Source organism: Callithrix jacchus, chromosome 1 (assembly GCF_049354715.1).
Source record: "Callithrix jacchus isolate 240 chromosome 1, calJac240_pri, whole genome shotgun sequence".
NCBI classification, from domain to species: Eukaryota; Metazoa; Chordata; class Mammalia; order Primates; family Cebidae; genus Callithrix; species Callithrix jacchus.
The window spans coordinates 11,889,335-11,911,103 of record NC_133502.1 but is presented as its reverse complement, the minus strand read 5'-3'; the positions used below and the strand labels follow the sequence as shown (position 1 = coordinate 11,911,103).

General features: G+C 38.5%; 1 protein-coding gene and 1 long non-coding RNA gene across 2 annotated transcripts in view; one reads left to right on the top strand and one right to left on the bottom strand.

Moving 5' to 3' along the window:
- Positions 1-21,769, bottom strand: part of HS6ST3 (heparan sulfate 6-O-sulfotransferase 3) — a 750,318-nt gene that overhangs the window by 631,354 nt on the left and 97,195 nt on the right. The window lies entirely within an intron of this gene.
- LOC103789439 (uncharacterized) lies at positions 11,653-21,259 on the top strand. Its single transcript, XR_004734537.2, has 2 exons — positions 11,653-11,707; positions 17,271-21,259. It is a non-coding gene; the product is annotated as an uncharacterized LOC103789439 (long non-coding RNA).

Genomic DNA, 21,769 nt, shown 5'->3' with positions numbered 1-21,769 from the left:
CATCTGCAGCCAGTCTTGCCTCGCCCACCCCCTCTAACTCCAAACCATGGTCCACAGCCCCTCTGGAGTTGCCCCACTGGTGTGTACCCCAGTGGTAGCCCCACAGCTACAATATTCAGCTTGCACTTTCCTGATTATGTAAATAGATGTATGCTGTTTACATACATGGTAATAAGTGTGTGAGACTCCATCTCAGAAGAAAAAAAAACAAATGATAACAACATTGACAAGGACACAAACAGGCAACTAAGTTCATGTGATCGAAAAAAAATACACAGAAAGGCAACATTTCTTCTCCTTTCCTTCTAATAAGGCTATAGGTATGTGAGCAGGAGATTGCTGAATAATCTGAAGACCAAGGGTCACACCTCAGGACCCACCAAAGTTGGCAAAGTTGCCTGTGCCTCTATAGTGGCTAGAGGGGAGTGTGCTTCCAGGGAAGGCTTTCAGGAAAACTCTCTTCTCTCCCTAGTTATCACAGGTTAGGTGAAGGACATTCAATGTTTGAAGTTTTGACAACATGAAAATATTTTGAAACTGAAATATTTTAGCTTACATTTGTCACTTCTTTAATTCCTGGTACAAAATACTTTCTGCTTTTAAAACTTTTTCTTAACATTCCCCAATATTAGCAGGCATATTTAATTAACCTGGATAGCAAAAAAGCACACATACGGGAAAAAAGAAATCTCAACCAAGGCAATATTCCATAGGACCATTCAGTCATTCATTTACTCAATAATAATTCACTGAGCATCTACTCTATTCTATAGCAGTAAACCAAACCAGGAAGACCTATCTCACAGAAGTACAATATACCTGGGGGAGTCAGGGAAAGAACAAACAAATTAAAATAATATTTTCAGATAGTGATAATTAGACAAAGGAGATTAAAGAGCACAATGTCATCAAGTCTGGACAAGAGGTAAGGCCACCCCTACTGGATACAGAGGTCACAAATGACCTCTAAAGACGAGACATTGGAGCCAACATCTGATCACCAAGGAGACAGAAGCCATGCTACATATAAGGACAACATGGCTAACAAATAGCAAGTACAATACCCCTAGGCTGGATTAAGGTTGAAATATTTGAGGGAATAAAACACTGGATGGGTGGGTAGCATGAGAGGTCAGGGAGGTGGCAGGGCCACCACATGGGAAACCTGTAGAAGGGCATGCTGACTCTTCTACATTTACTATTACTATAGCCAAATGTTAATTTTTCTTCTTTTTTTTTTTTTTTTACTAGAAATGCTCCCAAAAAGGTATCAGCTACTTTTACTACCATTAGACCCACTATTTTTACATCCATCTATTCTCATGGCTCCTTGTTCATAGCAGATGAGCTCGGCAAAGCCTAGAGGTAAACAATAATGAAGATTTTTTTTTTTTCTCTTACAGGACACCAGAAAAAAGCTGAGAAGCACCAACCATCTGTTACACCCTGGTACCCTTGTATAGCATTCACTTCATGACCTCAGGCCTTCTCTACAAAATTCAGCATGGTGGGTGGCAAGAACACTGGTCTAAGAGTTGAGACACCTTATTCTAATATGATCCCTGCTACTGCCAACCCATAATTTCTATAAGTTGCTCAACGGTTCATTTCCTCAGTTCTGTCACTTGTAAGATCAAGGAATTATAATAGATCAAGGAACAATCCATCTTTCCATCTATGTTACTATATTGATGTCTACATTCTGTTTCTCTTGCTATAGTCAAATCTGTATTCAAAACTTATTTACAATTGAAAAGTCTAAGGTAGTATCGTATGTGGAGTCAAATTAAGAAATCAGAAATTATCTGTTACATAACTTGGGAGTGTGCATAATGGGCAGTTAATGGGCTCAGTGAAGGAGTAATGTTAAAAACAGTATTTGTTTTCCCAAAAAGGGTGCCTGCTAATTTTCCCCAATGTTCCACATTTCCAAGAAGATATTTGTACGTGGCAAAAATCTGCCTTGTTATTTGTAGTATTAACAACTATCCCAAAATAACAAGAGTAAACAAAAGACAAAACTGTTGAGTTCATCTCTTACCCTTTTAACTGATGATATCAAAGTATGTTGTTTAAATAATATCAAAGAAAAGGACTGCCACCATTTAACACTAACACTGTGTTTGGGGTAAACCATCAAATAAAAATTGCATATTATCTTTATACAGTAGTTCTTCCCAAACATCTCAGATCCTAACAATATTTGGCCTATGTCATGAAAAAGAAAGAAAATATTTTATTCTAAAATACTTAATATGAGTAAATCTCTGAAGAATCAGTTGAACCCTAGGAAATTAGGCAGGGTATTAAAATATTAAATTTAAATTTCTGGAAATCCCCATCTAATAATTTATCCTACAGAAAGAATTACTTATGTACCTGTATATCTAGAGCCAACAGTGCTCCATACAGCATTGCTAGTAATGCCAAAAATTTAGACACAGCCTAAAGATCCATCGGGAGCAAAATAACTCAAGAAGGTGTGACATATACATATGATATATCCTTTGCAGTCATGAAAAGGATTGTCTTTAATGAAAAAATCTATATTAAATTAAAAATGCCAGCAAAGACCAATATATTTTTCATGACTGAGTGTTGGAGGGAAATTTTTAAAATATGTGGAGGGAGTGGGAGGTACTTTAATATTTTATTATTTTAGAATAATAATAATAATATATATTTCTTAAATATTCAAAAACATAAAACAACAAATGAAACTATAGAAATGACTTGGTTTATATCACCTATTCCTTTTTTATAATTTACCAATATATGCATTTTTTTCTTCAACTTTAAGTTCTGGTGTACATGTGCAGGATGTGTGGGTTTGTTACACAGTTAACCATGGTAGTTTGCTACACAGATCATCCTATCACCTAGGTATTAAGCCCAGCATCCATTAACTATCCTTCCTGATCCCTTTCCCCATGCCCCTCACTTATAGGCTCCAGTGTATGTTGTTCCCCCCAACCATGTATCCATGTGTTCTCATCATTCAGCTCCCACTTATAAGTGAGAACAATCTGGTGTCTGGTTTTCTATTCCTGCATTAGTTTGCTGAAGATAATGGCTTCCAGCTCCATCCATGTCCCTGCAAAAGACAAAATCTCATTCCTTTTTATGGCTACATAGTATTCCATGGTGTATATGTACCACATTTTCTTTATCCAGTCTATCATTAATGGGCATTTAGGTTGATTCCATGTCTTTGCTATTGTGACTAGTGCTGCAATGAACATACATGTGCATGTATCTTCATAACAGAATGATTTCTATTCCTTTGGGTATATACCTAGGTAATGGCACTGCTGGGTCAAATGGTATTTCTGCCTCTACATCTTTGAGGAATTGCCACACTGTCTTCCACAATGGTTGAACTAATTTACACTCCCACCAACAGTGCAAAAGCATTCCTTTTTCTATGCAACCTTGCTAGCATCTGTAGTTTTTTGACTTTTTTGTAACAGCCATTCTGACTGGCATGATAAGTTATCTCATTATGGTTTTGATTTGTATTTCCCTAATGGTCAGTGATGTGGAGCTTTTTTTCATATTTGTTGGCCACATGTATGTCTTCTTCTGAGAAGTGTCTGTTCATGTCCTTTGTCCATTTTTTAACAGGATTGTTTGGGCTTTTTATTGTAAATTTGTTTAAGTTCCTGTTAGCCTCTGGATATTAGACCTTTCTTAGATGAATAGATTGCAAAAATTTTCTCCATTCTCTAGGTTGTCTGTACACTCTCATTATAGTTTCTTTTGCTGTGCAGAAGCTGTTTAATTAGATTGCATTTGTTAATTTTTGCTTTTCTCGCAAATGCTTTTGGTGTTTTCATCATGAAATCTTTGCCTGTGCCTATATCCTGAATGGTATTGACTAGATTTTCTTCTAGAATTTTTATGGTTTTGAGTTTTATATTTAAACCTTCAATCCATCTTGCATTAATTTTTGTTTATGGTGTAAGGAAGGGGTCCAGTTTCAGCTTTCTGCATATGGCTAGCCAGTTTTCCCAGCACCATTTATTAAATAGAAAGTCCTTTCTCCATTGCTTGTTTTGGTCAGGTTTGCCAAGGATCAGATGGTTGTAGATGTGTGATCATATTTCTGAGTTCTCTATTCTGTTCCATTGGTCTGTGTGTCTGTTCTTGTACCAGTATCTTGCTGTTTTGGTTACTGTAGCCTCACAGTATAGTTTGAAGTTGGGTCGTGTGATGTCTCCAGCTTTGTTCTTTTTGCTTAGGATTGTCTTGGCCATTTGACCTCTTTTTTGGTTTTATATAAATTTTTAAATCATTTTGTCTAATTCTGTGAAGAATGTCAATGGTAGTTTAACGAGAACAGCATTGAATCTACTAACTACTTTGGGCAGTATGGCCATTTTCACAATACTTATTCTTCCTATCCATAAGAATGGAATGTTTTTCCGTTTGTTTGTGTCTTCTCTGATTTCTATGAACAGTGGTTTGTAGTTCTCTTTGAAGAAGTTCTTCCCTTCCCTTCTTAGCTGTATTCTTGGGTATTATATTCTCTTTGTAGCAACTGTGAATCAAAGTTCATTCATGATTTGGCTCCCTGCTTGCCTGTTGTTGGTATTAGGAATACTAGAGATTTTTGCAGATTGATTTTGTATCTGGATACTTTGCTAAAGTTGCTTATCAGCTTAAGAAGCGTTTGGGCTGAGATGATGGGGTTTTCTAGATATAAGATCATTATATATCTTATATGCAAACAAAGATAATTTGACTTCTTCTCTTTCTATTTGATACCCTTTATTTCTTTCTCTTGTCTGATCACCCTGGCAAGAACTTCCAATACTATATTGAATAGGATGGGTGAGAGAGGTCACCCTTGTCTTGTGCCAGTTTTCAAGGGGAATACTTCTAGCTTTTGCCCATTCAGTATGATATTGGTTGTAAGTTTGTCATAAATGGCTCTTACTATTTTGAAGTATGTTCTTTCAATACCTAGTTTACTAAGAGTTTTTAATATGAAGGGATGTTGAATTTTATCAAATCTATTGAGATAATCACATGTTATTTGTCTTTAGTTCTGTTTATGTGATAAATCACATTTATTGATTAGGGTATGTTGAACCAACCTTGCATCCCAGGGATGAAGCCAACTTGATCATGGTGGATAAGCTTTTTGATGTGCTGCTGAATCTGATTTGTCAGTATTTTGTTAAGGATTTTTGTGTTGATGCTCATCAAGGATACCAGCCTAAAGTTTCCTTTCTTTTCTTTTCTTTTTTTTTTTTTTAATGTCTGCAAAGTTTTGGTATTAGGATAATGCTAGCCTGACAGAATGAGTTAGGGCAGACTCCCTTCTTTTCAATAGTTTGGAATAGTTTCAGTAGAAATGATCCCAGCTCAGTTTTAGTAGAAATAATTCAGCTGTGAATCTGGCTGATCTGGGGCTTTTTTTTAGGTTGGTAGGCTATTTACTACTGTCTCAATTTCAGAACTTGTTAAGATTCCATTTCTTACTGGTTCAGTCTTAGGAGGGTGTATGTGTCCAGGAATTTATCCATTTCTTCTAGATTTTCTAGTTTATTGTGCAGAAGTATTCGTAGTATTCTCTGATGGTTGTCTGTATTTCTTGGGGTCAGTGGCAATATCCCCCTTAACATTTATGATTGTGTTCACTGGATTCTTCTTTCCTTTCTTCTTTATTAGTCTAGCTAGTGATCTATGTATTTTATTAATTTTTTTCAAAAAAAGAAAAGCTCCTGGATTTGTTGATTTTTTGAAGGGTTTTTTGGTGTCTCTATCTCCTTCAGTTCAGCTTTGATTTTGGTTATTTCTTGTCTCCTGCTAGATTTGGGTTTTGTTTGCTCTTGGCTCTCTAGCTCTTTTAATTGAGATGTTAGGTTGTTAACTTCACATCTTTCTAGCTTGCTGATGTGGGCATTTAGTGCTATAAATTTCTCTCTTAACACTGCTTTGGCTGCATCCCAGAGATTGTGGTACATTGTCTCTGTTCTCATTAGTTTCAAATAACTTCTTGATTTCTACTTTAATTTCATTATTCACTCCAGAGTCACTTAGGAGCCAATTATTCAATTTCCATGTAGTTGTGTGGTTTTGAGTGAATTTCTTAATCTTGAGTTCTAATCCGAATGTGCTGTGGTCTGAGAGATTGTTATAATTTCAGTTCCTTCACATTTTCTGACGAGTGTTTTATTTCTGATTATGTGATCAATTTTAGAATAAATGTTATGTTGCAATGAAAAGAATGCGTATTTTGTTGTTTTGGGGTGTAGAGTTCTGTAGATATCTATCCACTTGATCCAGAGCTGAGTTCAGGTCCTGAATATCTTTGTTAATTTTCTGTCTCAACGATCTGTCTAATATTGTCAGTGGGGTGTTAAACTCTCGCACTATTATTATATAGGAGTCCAAGTCTCTTTGCAGGTATCTAAGAACTTGCTTTATGCATCTGGGTACTCTTGTATTGGGTGCATATCTATTTGGGATAATTAGCTCTTATTTAATTGAACCCTTTACCATGATGTTATGCTCTTGTCTGTTTTGATCTTTGTTGGTTTAAAGTCTGTTTGTCAGCAACTAGGATTGCAACCCCTGCTTTTCTATGAGTTGCCAATATGTGCATATTTTAACCAAAATTACATTTTATGACACATATTAATCTGACACTTGATATCAAGCCTTAATACTATGCTCTTTTAATAGTAACATAACAATTTATAGTATGAATCTATGGAAACATATTCAACTGGTTTCCTTTTGACTAATAGCTAGCTTGCTTCCTTTTTTGGCTTTATAATCCCATGTGATATTTTAAGATAAAGATATAAATATGAAAATCTAATAGATAGTAACCTTTGTGAGGGTAAAGGGATGTACAGAGACTCTGACATTTCATTTCTTTATATAGTACCAAAAAAGCAAGGAATTCAGAATGGTACTTCCTTACTTTTCTGTCTTTTCCAGATACTTTAAATTTGAACCCTGCTTTGAACTCCCTTTCACTAGGAAAGTGTGCAAGATTGAACCCACTGCCAGTGTTTCCCTCTAAGTTTCATCCAAGGCATCTGGCATATGGTATTTGGCTTCTAGCATCCTTCCCACGTGAACAGCTCACAGAAAGGAGTCCAAGTAAGAAGGGGGTGTGAGGTTCTAAACTGGAAATGTTGAAAGAAGACAGTAGAAGCAAATTAATTTTAAAATAGATTAACACTAGTTTAGCATAGTTTAACAGTATGGTGTTTGCTATAGACTGAATGTTTATGTCCCCCCAGAATCCATATGTTGAAAGAAAATCTCCAATGTCATGGTATTTGGAGGTGAGGCCCTTGAGGTGTGATTAGAGCACAGAAGTGAAGCCTTCATGAATGGGATTAGTGACCTGATAAAAGAGACCCCAGAGGGTTCCTTTGCCCTCTCTTGCTGTGTAAGGACACAGAGAGAAGTCAGAGCCCAGTAAACCAGAAAGAGGATTGTCACCAGACACTGCATCTACCTGGTAGCTTCTTCCTGGACTTTCCAGCTTTAAGAACTGTCAGAAATAAATTCCCATTGCTTATACCCCATTCTATAGCAGAATACCCCATCTACGGTATTCTGCTATAGAAGCCCAAATGGACTAGGACAGGGTTTATATTTTAAAAAGAGAAAGTGCGATGTCAAGCCCAACATGGTTCTATATAAGGAGAAATATGGCTGATGCCATAAGAGGCAGACAGTAACATGAATGAATAAGTGAGTGAGTGAATGAGTGAATGAGTTGAAGAACTGAAAGAATGGGAGGAGGCCTTTATCATTGATGAGTCTCTTGAACCTCCTCAATAACCTAGAACAAATTTGCCTCCCAGGTTCATCTTGGAGTTTAACACACACTGAAAAAGTCAGAGCTACAATGACAAAGAGCAGAACTGATAATTCATAGAAACTGGTTCCAGACTTTCCATTCTGTGGACTTGAGTCATTTCCACAATGAGCAAGTCAGTCACAAATCCTCAGCAAATCACAGTAGGATCGCCCTATGTAACCTTTGAGACAGGTTCCTAAAATTTTGAGAGGTGAAACTCCTGAGAGTTCTTGGGATGGTCAAGATGATAGAAAGAAAGCAACACAAATCAGAGTGGTCTTCTCTCTTGGGCAGCCCTGCCAGGAGCAGCTGCAGATGAATAAGAGCAGCTGCTCCAATTCAACTTCGTGGGGTTGCATCAGGGATGCTGAAGCACAAATGATCACAGGGCAGTGAGCAGGAAGCCATGGCACAGGAGGATAGAAGAGATGACATGCAAAATCATTTGATGACAGGCATTTGATGAAATCAGTGCAGTCACATAAAAAAGGAAGTGGATTGCAAAAGGCATAGTAGTTAGAAAGCATTAAACCTCTGATGAGAAATCTCAAACGGATATGAGGAGTACCTGAATAAGAAAAATACATTTCCCCTTTACCCCCCTAATCATTTCACAGGGCATCAAGGCATTAAAATGCAGTTATCTGGTGTGATTCATTACAAAAAGTTTCATTGGTGTCAGATCAATTCATTTTTTAAAAGACATTAAAAAGAAGATTTAGGGGATGGAATAATTTTTTATAGCCACTGCAATGTATCATGGTAGTCAGCAATATGCAGGTGTTAATCTTGGAGTGCTTATTTTAAAACAGATCTATATTAAGATGGTTTGGATGTTCCAACTCATCACAATTTTAATTTTGACTAAATGTTTCATTTTATTTCACAATATGCAAATTCTTAATTTTAAGAGCCCAGTTCCTTTGATATAAGCATCCAATATTTGGCACAAATAATCTATTTCATATACACACATATACATACAAGATACAAACAAGTATTTTTCTACATCAGCAACACTAATAAGTTCAATAAATATACCAAGGGAAATATATTTCATATTGAAAAATGTAATAAAACTGTGATACTCTTATTACCTAATAAATATTAAATATCCATCCTCATCAATTCATATAATTCTCACATGGTACTTGCTGAACATTATAAAAGCAGAGGATACAGAGAATCTTGAGCTCATTATTTAGAATCCTTCTATGTAGATTTAAAGCTTACACTCTAAGAAGAGTGCTAACACCACATATCATATGGTTCTTAGAGCCACATACCTTGAGCACTGGAAGGGATCCAATTCAACAGGAATGAAATTCTAATGTAGCATCATTCATGCAATGGCAAAAAACATAACTCTCCATGAAAAAATAATGACTTTTTACTTTCGATGCCAATTTTTTAATGTTGCTATTTTGTTAAAGTTTTTGTGGCCTTCACAAGTAAAGACCAATATTAGTCACAGAAACCTGGGGTGGAAGGTATCATTATTCCAACCAGCCTAATCTAGGATGGCTTCCCTCATGCAAGGAATTTAGAAATTTGAAATGGAAGCTAATTGGAAAGCAGATCAGCTCTCATCTGAAATTCTGATGATGCCATTTTGCACATTTTGTAGGCCGAGCTTTCTTTGGGGTGAGGAATTTCACCACTTAAGTCAGGTCCCAAATTGATCCATCCATTTAACCCCTATCGTCAGAAATTCTGAGACATGCCATAGCTCAGAGTGAGACAGGTGCATCTGCATACAGCCGTCTACAGGATGCACACCCATTCCCATGCACAGCTGGGATGTGGTAATAGATGCCTGGCAGGCTGTCGTTTATCAACTGTGTCTCTAATCTCAGTGATAACCAGGCAGAATACCATGGCCACCTGCCATGAACTCACAGCCGTAAGTTTTCTAGCCTGGGCTCTGTCCTGACAGGTCCAACGGTGGCACTAGAGCATGCACAAAAATGGGATGATGGGATCAGGCTAGGGATGAAAGAGGGTTACAGTCCAGAGGCAAAGTCAAATCATGTATTCGACAAAATCTAAAGTGGGAGGAATTTGAAATGAGAGGCAATCTGAATATGATGTCATGTACATTCTGTAGTCATCCACTGTATAGCTGGGCACTGTTCTAAGTACTTGAGGTATAGTAGTGAGCAAAACAAAAATTCTTGTGCTCAAGTAGTTTGGGGGAAAACACCCAAAATCAAGAGATATAACAAATGGGAAAAAATAATATAGTTATAAAATGTGGCAAAATGAAATACTAAAGCAGAGTAAGGAGGACTAGGTATGCCATGGCCTAGGGAGAGAAGAGGAAAGATGGCCAAGTTGCAACTTTAGATAGGATAAGATAGTCAAGGTAGGCCTTATAAGAGTACAATATTTGAGCGCAAAAAGGACTTATGGGAATTAACCATGTAAAATACTTAAGAGAGGAACCTTCCAGGCAGAGGGAACTGCCAGTGCAAAGTCCTAAGGCAGGAGAATGCCAGGCCTGTCGAAACAGCAAAGATGCCCAAGTCAAGGAAGTAGGGGAGAGTGATAAAAAAAAAAATAAGGGAGCTGTATCATGTGGGCCTCGAGAACCACTGTCGGGTATGAGATACTACTGTGAGTGAAATGGGCAGCCATTGCAGAATTGACTATCTATTAGAATTCCAGTGGTTAAGCCCACTTTTTGGTTCCGCTCCCAAATATGGCAGACATTTTTGAAATATTGGGACCAGAGCTGAAGGATCTTTGCAAATTTCAGTTCTGATACTTTATCGTAAGGGAAGTTCATTTTAAATATTTATTTAGAACTAAGTATGGCCTATAGTTCTTGAAGACATTCTATTTGGAGACTTGAAATGCGGATGTAATTCATTTTCAGTGTCAGAATTATTTTTATGTTCCTAAAAAGAGCCTAGAAGTCTGCCACCAAGGCTGGTGGCTACTCTGAGAAAGTTTAATTTTAATCGTATTCTCATTTGCCCTGCTAGCAAGCTACATAAAAAAAAACATATGATGCCAGAAACTGCATGTCCTTTGACTATGACACTGGCTAACTGTCCTAGACTTTTCTTTAGCTAAAAAAATGAATAAGATTGTAAATGGGTTGTTTCTTGGTAGGCCTTATCTTCTACAATTCAGGTCAAATTTTAAAATAAAGTATGTTACAATTTGCCGGAGCCTTGGCCTTGTCTTAGAACAAGAATAGTCTAGCTTTTAAAATTAAAAATGAAATGAAAGACATAGAAGCAATGCAGAAATCAGAACACCCCCCCCATTAAAAATCAATATATATTTAATGGTTCTCATTTCTTTATAACTAATACTCAGTTATTAAAATGAATTTAGTGCACTGGGCTACATAATGGCCTACTAAGTTTCAGCCAGCAAGCTTACAATTAATTTCTAAATTAATATAATTGAAGTCCTAGAGGAAAATCGGTAACTATCAAGACATACTCTGTGGTTGCTCTTTTTTTTAAGTAAAGCAATCTAATATCATATATACAAAATCTCACCTTCACGATAATTGTTCCATAGTGTACATGGAGAATACAATGGCAGGTTGCCAAAGAACTATTTTAACTCCATAAAGCCCATTCATTTATATAATGCTAGTGTTAAGATGTTGATATGGTTTGCCTATGTCCCCATTAAAATTTCAACTTGAATTGTAGCTCCCAGATTTCCCACAAGTTGTGGGAGGGATCCAGGGGGAGGTAATTGAATCATGGAGGCTGGTCTTTCACATGCTATTCTCATGATAGTGAGTAAGTCTCACAAGATCTGACGGGTTTATCAGGGGCTTAAGCTTTTGCTTCTCTCTCATTTTCTCTTGCCGACACCAGGATTCTGAGGCCTCCCCAGCCATGTGGAACTGTAAGTCCAATTAAACCTCTTTTTCTTCTCGGTCTCAGATATGTCTTTATCAGCAGCATGAAAGTGGACTAATAGAGTAAATTGGCACCAGGAGAGTGGGGCATTGCTGTAAAGATGCCTGAAAATGTGGAAGAGGCTTTGTAGCTGGGTAACAGGCAGAGGTTAGAACAGTTTGGAGGGCTCAGAAGAGGAAAATGTGGGAAAGTGTGGAACTTCCCAGAGACTTGTTTAATGGGTTTGCCCAAAATGCTGATAGCAGTATGGACAATAAGGTCCAAGCTGAGGTGGTCTCAGATAGAGATGAGAAACTTTTGGGAACTGCAGTAAAGGTGACTCTTGTTAGGTTTTAGCAAAGAGACAGGTGGCGTTTTGCCCCTGCCCTAGAGAACTGTGGAACTTTGAATGTGAGAAAGATGATGTAGTATATCTGCTAGAAAAAATTTCTGAGCAGCAAAGCATTCAAGAGATGACTTGGGTACTGTTTAAGATATTTAGTTTTATAAGGGAAGCAGAGCATTAAAAGTTTGGAAAATTTGCAGCCTAACTATGCGACAGAAAAGAGAAACCTATTTTCTGGGGAGCCGGCTGCAGAAATTTGCATGAGTTGCAAGGAGCCTATTGTTAATCCCTAAGACCCTGGGGAAAATGTCTCCAGGCCATGTCAGAGGCCTTCTTGGCAGCCCCTCCCATCACAGGCCCAGAGTCCCAGGATAAAAAGTGATTTCGTGGGCCGGACCCAGGGTCCCCGCACTGTGCACAGCCTAGAGACTTGGTGTCCTATGTCCCAGCTGCTCCAGCCATGCTGAAAGGGGATAACACATACCTCAGGCTGTGGCTTCAGAGGTTGGAAGCCCCATACCTCAGCAGCTTCTACAAGGTGTTGAGCTTGTGGGTACAAAGAAGTCAAGAAATGAGGTTTGGGAACCTCTGCCCAAATTTCAGAAGATGTATGGAAACACCGGGATGCCCAGGCAAAAGTCTGCTGCAGAGATGGGGCCCTCATGGAGAACTGGTTAGGGCAGTGCGGAAGGGAAATGTGGGGTCACAGCCCCCATACAGAGTCCCTACTGGGGCACTGTCTAGTAGAGCTGTGAGAAGAGGGCCACTGTCCTCCAGTCCCCAGAATGGTAGATCCACCAGTAGTTTGCATTGTGTACCTGGAAATGCCACAGACACTCAATAACAGCCCATGAAATCTGGCGATCATTTTGGAGCTTTAAATTTTGACTGCCCTGCTAGATTTTGGACTTGTATGGGTCTTGTAACCCCTTTGTTTTGGCCAATTACTCCCATTTAGAAGGCTGTATTTATTTAAGAGCTATACCCCCACCCCCATTGTATCTTAGAAGTAGCTAGCTTGCTTTCAATTTTATGGGCTTACAAGTGGAAGGGACTTGCCTTGTCTCTGAGACTTTGGACTTTTGGGTTAATGTCAAAATGAGTTAAGACTTTGGGGGACTACTGGGAAGGCACGATTGGTTTTGAAATGTGAGGACATGAGATTTGGAGGGACCAGGGGGGAATGATATGGTTTGGCCATGTCCGCATTCCAATCTCAACTTGAATTATAACTCCCAGAATTCCCACATGTTGTGGGAGGAATACAGAAGGAGGTAACTGAATCATAAGGGCTGGATTTTCCCATTCTATTCTTGTGACAGTGAATAAGTCTTATGAGATCTGATGAGTTTATCAGGGGGTTCTGCTTTTGCTTTCCTCTCATTTTCTTTCGCTGCCACTATGATTCTAAGCCTCCTCAGCCATGTGGAACTGTAAGTCCAATTAAACCTCTTTTTCTTCCCAGTCTCTGGTATGTATTTATCAACAGTGTAAAAATGGATTAATACAGATGTACTTTAGCCCTAAAATCTAAAGAAAAGTTCTATCATCTATCTATCAAATGCATTTCAATCCCCTGTCATGTCATTGACAATGAGGCAGTCCTCTGTGAATCACATAGTTCCATCTGGAGGTCACACAGAGAAAGAATAACAGAGCCAGAAATATAAACCTCAAGATGGTGCAGAAACACTGGTAAGAAAGTTGCATTTTGGAGCATGGAAGGCACTTCCTAACTCTGAAAAACAAATGCTGTGAGTGGATCAGCAGATGCCATGGACAGAGCTGCAGCTGAGTAAAACTGTCTGCCTCCAATGGCAATATCAGTAGCTAAATATTGGGGTCCTGTAACAAAAAGGAGGACAGAAGCCAACTATATGTCACTGGTGAGGCTCTTCAGAAAGGTCCCTCTGTGATTGCTACCCCACCTACCACACTTTCCTTCCAGTGACACCAGCATGCTACAGGGGAGCACTGCACACTCATGTCTTCTTAGGCCCCTACTCCAAGCTACACAGTTACCAAAGTCACCGACCATCATCGGAATGCTCCTCAAGGCACACCAAAGCATTCATCCGTCCCATGGCCTTGAGAAGTTATTCATTCTCTCTATGCTGCTTTATATCAACTGTCCAGAAAACACTAAATATCCACAGCATAGGGTTGCTGTGGGGATTTCTGTCAACACAGTACCTTTCCCCTCCTGTCTGACTGACCTTTCAAAAAGTAGAGAGCAGAGGATACACGCTGCGGGGAGACACTTGGAAGATACCCTCCAAAATCCCAACAGATTATACACATGGGTTACAATCCAAATAGGTGAGGCCAAGGGGCTCAAACCAGCTATGAAACCGAAGCAACAAGAATAGCAGAGACCAGATAAGAAGAGAGATTTGAGTAGGAGGGTGGAAGGCAGGCGCCAAGAATCCTATGGGCTCCCAGCGGTGGCTGCCTCAGCCGGTGGCAGAGAGGAAGCAGTTGATGTACAGACCCAGCACAACACTTCATACTAAATCACTCTTCACTTTTACTCACATCTGTGCTCTCAGGAACATACTGTAAGAGTACAAAATGATGCCTTACACTTGAGGAAAAATCACATAAGTAAAAGCAGACCTAAAATAGAAAGAAATCATTTGGTTTCTGGGATTTATGAACTCAAGCTTACTCTTAAGAGCAGGAAAAAAAAATGTTGTAAACTAACATTTATCAAGTGCATATTTTATTACATGCCAGGTACTGTTCAAGATGCTCTCTATGCTTTCATTTCACTTACTCACATAATAACTTTATGTGAGGGATACACAAGGATATCCCTGTTTGGCAAACAAGGAAACTGAGGCACAAAGGGGTCTGAATTACTTTCTGTCATCTGTGAACATTTGGAGTGAATGGAAGTAGATGATAATTTAGGGAAATAGCCAAGCAGTGCTTCTCAGGTACTGGCTCTACAGCAAATGCTTGCTACTGAGTGCAGGGTGTTGGCTACCAAGGTGAGGAGCTCACACCCATCTTTATAACCCTAAAAGACAAAGTGCAGAGTGATCACCCAGGGCTGTGTTTACATCAAACAACAGAGTCCCACACAGAGTTGTTGTTTGCAGTTATTCACGATCAGGTCGCAGTTCCTTCCTGACACAATTTATGCACACACTTGAAGATATGTAGGGCTGTGAAGATGGATTAAGCATGCCACTGGGACCGTGCTTATGCACAGAGATGAGAAGATGCTCTGGAAAGGATAAAATATTTCTGTAAAGAGTGTTTCTTTTTAAACCTTCGAAGCTATATAGTAGTTCCTTTTATCAAGCAAAAGCTCAAAGATGGCATTAAAGATTTTCTCTGTTACTCATTGCTATTTTCAGGAAGGAGGGAAGTCTGCAAAAAAACATGTTCCATCATTTGACATCCCCAAGTAATATAATTTCCTACGTGGGTCTGTTAATGTTATTTTTGTTACCCTTTTTAGTTTTGACATTTCAGAAAAGAAAATCCTTGAAACTAGCAGACAAATCTTGAACTAGTAACAGTGAAAGCATCATTCCCCCCAACATATTGCTCTCTTGAAAGGAGTAATGGTTTTATATCTGAAATCAATAAAATTGCATTTTAAAATAGCCATTAAAAATCATATTCACATTAATTCCATGAGCAGCACATAACCTCTAAGTCTAATCAATAACAAAATGTTAATTAAAGTTTGGAAAGGGGATCAATTTACCTAATAGAAATAATAGATAACTGTTATAAGAAACACTAAAGGGAGTTAAAAGAAATATGAGGAACATAACGATATGAGTCTAAAGAAGTCACACTAATAGGAGCAGAGTAGAAAGGTGGTTGTCAGAGGCTGGAGGGTGAGTAAAACAGAGGAGGGGGATTTGGTCAAAGGATACAGATTTTCAGTTACAAGATGAATAAGTTCTGGAGATCAAATGTACAGTGTGGTAACTATAATTAGTAATAATGTATACCTGAGACTTGCTAAGGTACCCTCTGCTCCACACACAAAAAAACATTATGTGAGGTGGCAGATGTGTTAATTAGTTTGATGATGGTAATCACCTCACAATGTGTACGTGTATCAAGATATCACATCATGTATGTTAAACATATATCATTTTGACAGTTATATTCCAATAAAGCTGGGAAAAAATAATTTTTAACTGTTTTAATTTTTAAAACTATGAATTTTCTGGGTACCAAGATAAATCTAGAAAATAGAGACCTCCATACCTCCCTGAATTTCTAATTGACGGTAATTCATCTAAAGGAATTACGTTAAAAGTTCAGAGGCCACGGCTAAATATCTTCAAATGCATTCTGTCTATTTTACCTGTGGATCTTTGGTTTAGCTTCCTGGCAGTCAGGCTTAGGAAGACACATGCATTTCCTGCAAGCAGATTTTTGTGTCCTCCTGGTTTCCCAATATCATGTATATAATGAAATGAGAATGCCAGGAAAACAACTGCAATATGTGGAATGGCAGCAAGTAAGGGAGCCCAGGGCTTTGAGAATGGGCTGAGGAAAATGTCTTCTACACACAGGATTATTGTGCAGATTAAAAGAGAATTCCACAAAGCTTGGATCACAGTGTTTATTTAACCCATTGTAAATGTCTAATAACTGTGTCTTTGTTATTATTACTGAAAAGCAACAGACTTATTCCTAGAATGCACATTTGGAAGCTTCCTGGGTTCCTCAAGGAGTTCCACTTAATGAAGTAGCAGATTACCAAAGTATTAATTAGCTCTGGTGGCCTGAAAGAGTTGATTCAATTTACAAAATAATAAGATGGCTAGAAAGGGGCTTAATGAAATCCCATAAGAAACTTCGCTACTCCACTTTCTAAATATCCTGCACACTTAGGCAATGTACACTCAGATATTATCGAAGCAACTGCCAATTTTTAAGTCAAAGGCTAGATCATTATTGTTTTCAGCCCCCACTTCCTCTCTTTTTCTCCTCTCGATTTTTTTTAATCTGTAACATCTGCTCCAGTTTTGAAGAGCGTGCCCATAATCAATATCACCCTAAATATTTAAGACATATCCACAACACAGTCTCTGACCTCTTTAAATTGATCACTGAAAGTTCAGCATATCCTTAGCTTCCCCCATCATGTTTCACAGCTCTCTTAGAAAGCCTACACCAAGGCCCCCTTCCCTTTTCTTCTCCTCTGCCTTTACTCAACCACTTCTTCCCCATTTTGTTATTTACTCAGCCTTAATGACATCCCCAAGTAATACAGAATCAAGTACGCAGTGGGAGCTGAAAGTGCTGATGGAATGGAATTGAACTGTCAAGCCATGTTCCTTCCTATTTCTTTCGGCTTTGAGAAGATGATACTACTCCAGCAGTAAAAACATGACCAGTTTTGTTCAGGAACAAGATAGAGGTGGGGAAAATCCCCTGGATTCATCATATCCCACCTAAAACCTAAAAAGAGAGATCTCTGAAATTCAGCAGCCTTGATTTCTCTCATCTGTCTTTGAACAGAAACCTGGAGCCAATGCCATCAGAAGGATCAGAGAAAGTGCTAGAGATAGGGCTGGCATCAAGGAAGTAATGGACTTGGCAGCTCTGCAATTTACTGAGAGAGGAACAGCAGCAATCAAGGAGGCTGACAGACACTCCAAGACCTCTCAGAAGACTCTTGAGTGTAATAATACTTCTCGGAGAGCTCAGAAAAACTCTTTCCTTCAACCTGTCCTTATATTGCACAATTTTTCACTTTTTCCCAACTTTATACTCATTCTAATTTAATATATTTCTATACTAATTTACTGTCCATCATGCCTTTTAAGAAATATCATATTCTATCCAGTAATCCCATTATTGAGTATCTACCCAAAGGAGAATAAATCTTCATATGAAAAAGACACTAGTACACATATGTTCATTGCAGCACTGTTCACAACGACAAAGTCACAGAACCAACCTGGAACCAACCTAAATGTCCGTCAATGGTTAACTGGATAAAGAAAATGTGGTGCGTAGAGCCCATGGAAGATACATAGCCATAAAAAAGAATGAAAAACAGAAAACCAAATACTACAAGTTCTCACTTACAAGGGGGGACTAAATGATGAGTGCACATGAACATAAAGATGGAAATGATGGGCATGGGGGACCCCAAAGCGGGGAGGGTAGTAGAGGGGAAAAGTTTGAAAAAGGATCTATCAGATACAATGTTCACTATTTGGGTATTAGGTATACTAGAAGTCCATCCCCAACAGCGTGCAATATATCCATGTAACAAACAGGCACATGTACCCCTTGAATCTAAAATAAAGTAAAATTAGTATCTACAATAGAAAAAAAATTATCAAATTTGGTCAACATTATATCCCTTGAAAATATTCATATCTGTATTTGAGCACTAATAACAAGAGTAATAATATTTACCAGGCACTTTTCTAAGCACTTTTGTTTTCTCCTTTAATCCTCACAGCGATCCTTCAAGGAGTAGTAATTTGCCCAGGGCCATAATTAATAAACACCAGGGTCACATTTGAACCCAGGTCTCTGGCTCCTGAGTATGCACTGGGTAAATTACTTGGCCAAAGTCTTTCAGTGAGTAACAAGAGTTAAACTCTGGTGTTGTGCGGCTCAATGTTCTCTCCACTGCACTAAGCTGCCTGTACTCTCTGACTTGAAAGGATGCAGTCTTTGTCTTTCCATATGCCTAACCCTACTTATGTTTCAAGAAGCGGTTTATGTTCTATTCTCCCACTTTACTTAATTCAGCTAGCCTTTACGCAGCACGATTTATTTACAAAGCATTGGCTGACCCATAGAGAAAAAGATCTTTCTTTACATCTTTGGCCATTTGAATAATATGTATATATTCATTCAATCGAAAAAAATTTTTAAACATCCACTAGTACTAGTGTACTGTGTTAGGCTTCTCAGATAGGAGAGTAAATAAGACACACAGCTCACACCATGATGAGAAAGACAGATGAGTAAAATACAGAGTGATGCTAAAATAGGAAAGAACAACACAAGAGGCAGTAAGTGCACATAAGAGAGGTAATTAACCCAGACTGGGTTGCTAGGGAAGAAAAACACTAGTCTAGGCCTTGAAGGAGTGATTGAAGTTATCCAGGTGCAGGAATGGAGAAGAAACAGAATGCATAAAAACTAAGCATTCCTAGTCACAGAAGTGAGAGAGACTGTGATACATTCAGAGAACTACAAGGATTAAAGCACAGTAGGACCGTGCTCCTGTGTGTATGTGCAGCAAAGATGTGAGAGGTTGGAGCACGAGGCAATTGGAAGCACTCAATGTCTTCACACTGGAATTGACTTGATCAAAGGTACATTTTAGAAAGATCACTCTGGCAGTGAGGTAGAGACCAGGTTGGAAGCGGGCAAGTCTAGAGGCAGAAAGACCAGTCAGAAGCAGTCATGAATGATGATGGCATGGACTGAGGAAGTAGCAGTGGGAATGCACAGAAGTGGGTGAAACTGAGAAGTTTTTGGAAAACAGAAAGTCACAAAGATTAATTAGACATAAGAATGAGGGAGAAACAAGAACCAAGAATGACGACCAGGCTTCTGGCTTGATGATGGAGCCACACAAACAGCTTCCCATCACACTTGGACCACACTGATTGCAGCCTTCACAGCCTATCATGTCTGGGTCCTGGCCACCTCTCCAATCCCATCTAGCTTTGTGTCACTCAGCCCGACTGGCCCACCTTCAGCCATTTTCACCAGATGCTCCCTGTACCAGAAGTAGAATTTCTCCAGCTCTTCACATTCCCGGTTTCTTCTTTCCATTCAGGTCCATACTGAAATGCCATCTCTCCTCAAGAGGCCTACCCTAACAATCTAGTTATTTTGTTTTATTTCCCTTTGCTATTTGGTACCTGCTTTCTGCTCACTCCCTATTTTTGAAATGTAAGCTTCAGGAAAGGAAGAAGCTTGTTTTGTTCATTGCTTTATCTCCAACACCTTGAGCAGCACCTAGCATATGGTAAGGAGTCAGTAAATATTTGTTGCATGTTGTGAATGAATGAATGAATAACTCATTGTATGAGTGAGTGAGGATCTCATTGGAAGAGTAATTTGGGGAGGTGCAAGAAGTTCGATTTCAGTATCAAGTACTAGAGAGGTATAAACCAATAAAAGTACACGTATCCCTGTGGAAGATAGTTAATATGCAGCTCAGGATAGAGACTGCACTGAGAATGGGTTCAGTCACCACCATACACATGGTAACTGAAACCAGGGAACTGAAGGAGAATGCCTAGGCAAAGACCCAATAAGAAGGCAAAGGAGCTGGCACCTAGATCAGTATCTGCAACACAGTAAATGCTTCTAAGTATTTATTGTACACGTTAACAAATGAATGGATGGATATGTTATAGTCACTTGCAAAATACATGTGATCCTATAAAACACTACATAAGTTTCCACTGGACATCAACTTTGGGTCATTTATCTTTTCAACATTTACAGCCTACTATATGGTTCAATAAATGCCAGGTGAGGGAATTTACAATATATTACGAATTTTTACCATCTTATTTCTTCCCTAGCATGTAAGTAGATTCAGAAGATCTGAGTCAATGTGGGGTGGGTTGCACTACTGCTCACAAACATTCTTTCCTGTCTCTGCCCTACCCTGCACCCTGTGGAATTGGCCATGTGATTGGTTTCAGCCAAAGCCCTGTGAGCAAACATGATGCCCTGACTTTACATCTGATCATGTAGCTGATTTAGTCTCTTGGGTTCATGCCCACGGCAACGAGAAGTCCCAGATAGGAGTGGCTCCTTTCAGTCTAGGGTCCAGAAAGATCTGATCCCCAGCCATCCTGCAGCCTGGACAAAAGCCACAACCAATTCACAACCACAAGTAACATCAACAAGAAGAAAAATTTTTTGGGGGTAAGCCATTGGGATTTGACAGTTATTTCTACAGCGAATGTTGACTGATTCTTAAACCCCCAGAAGACACTAAATGCCTCGGGGATGAAAAGGAGAAAGTGTAAACCTCAATATAAGGATCTCACAGATAAATTCCATGTCAAATAACTCTGTTGAGAGATAGCCCTGCATCCAAGCCCTGCATCCTAGATCCAGGCTAGAAGGAAGTCCCAGCAAAGAGAATGTCATTTTTACCTCACCTACTGGAAAGTGTCCAACTGAAAATTAATGGCTGAATAATACAGGAATTTATATTCATGATTAAATGTAATTCAATTTGAATCTGCTCTTGTTGACTCTATTACAACCTCCATGACTTATTTCCCCAACCTGTGGGGTATTTAGCCCCTACTCACAAGCTCTGTTTTAAGTTTTTATTTTAAGATTACACTTCATAAGCTTCTTTGAAAGAAAACTCAATAAAACTATAAATAAAAAAGAGAATTAAAATTAAAATAATGATAACGAAAATAATCAATTTTCATTTCTTTTAGTCTTATAATTCCTATAGATTTCATCAAGTCATGAAATTTTATTTATAGAAAATTATAGATGAAGAAAAATGAACTGAAATGTATTTTTCATTCTTGCTTAATTAAAATGATTCCTTCAAATAAAACAGTATAAAACATATTTTCTATGATGTGACAATATTGATCTTAATATTTGTGTCAAAAATTAAATGAAATATGAAATAGTATATTGGGAAAAAGCTTTTATATTAGCATACAAGTAACCTAGACACTCATATTCACATTTTTCAGTCAACTTTTCTAATTATGGACA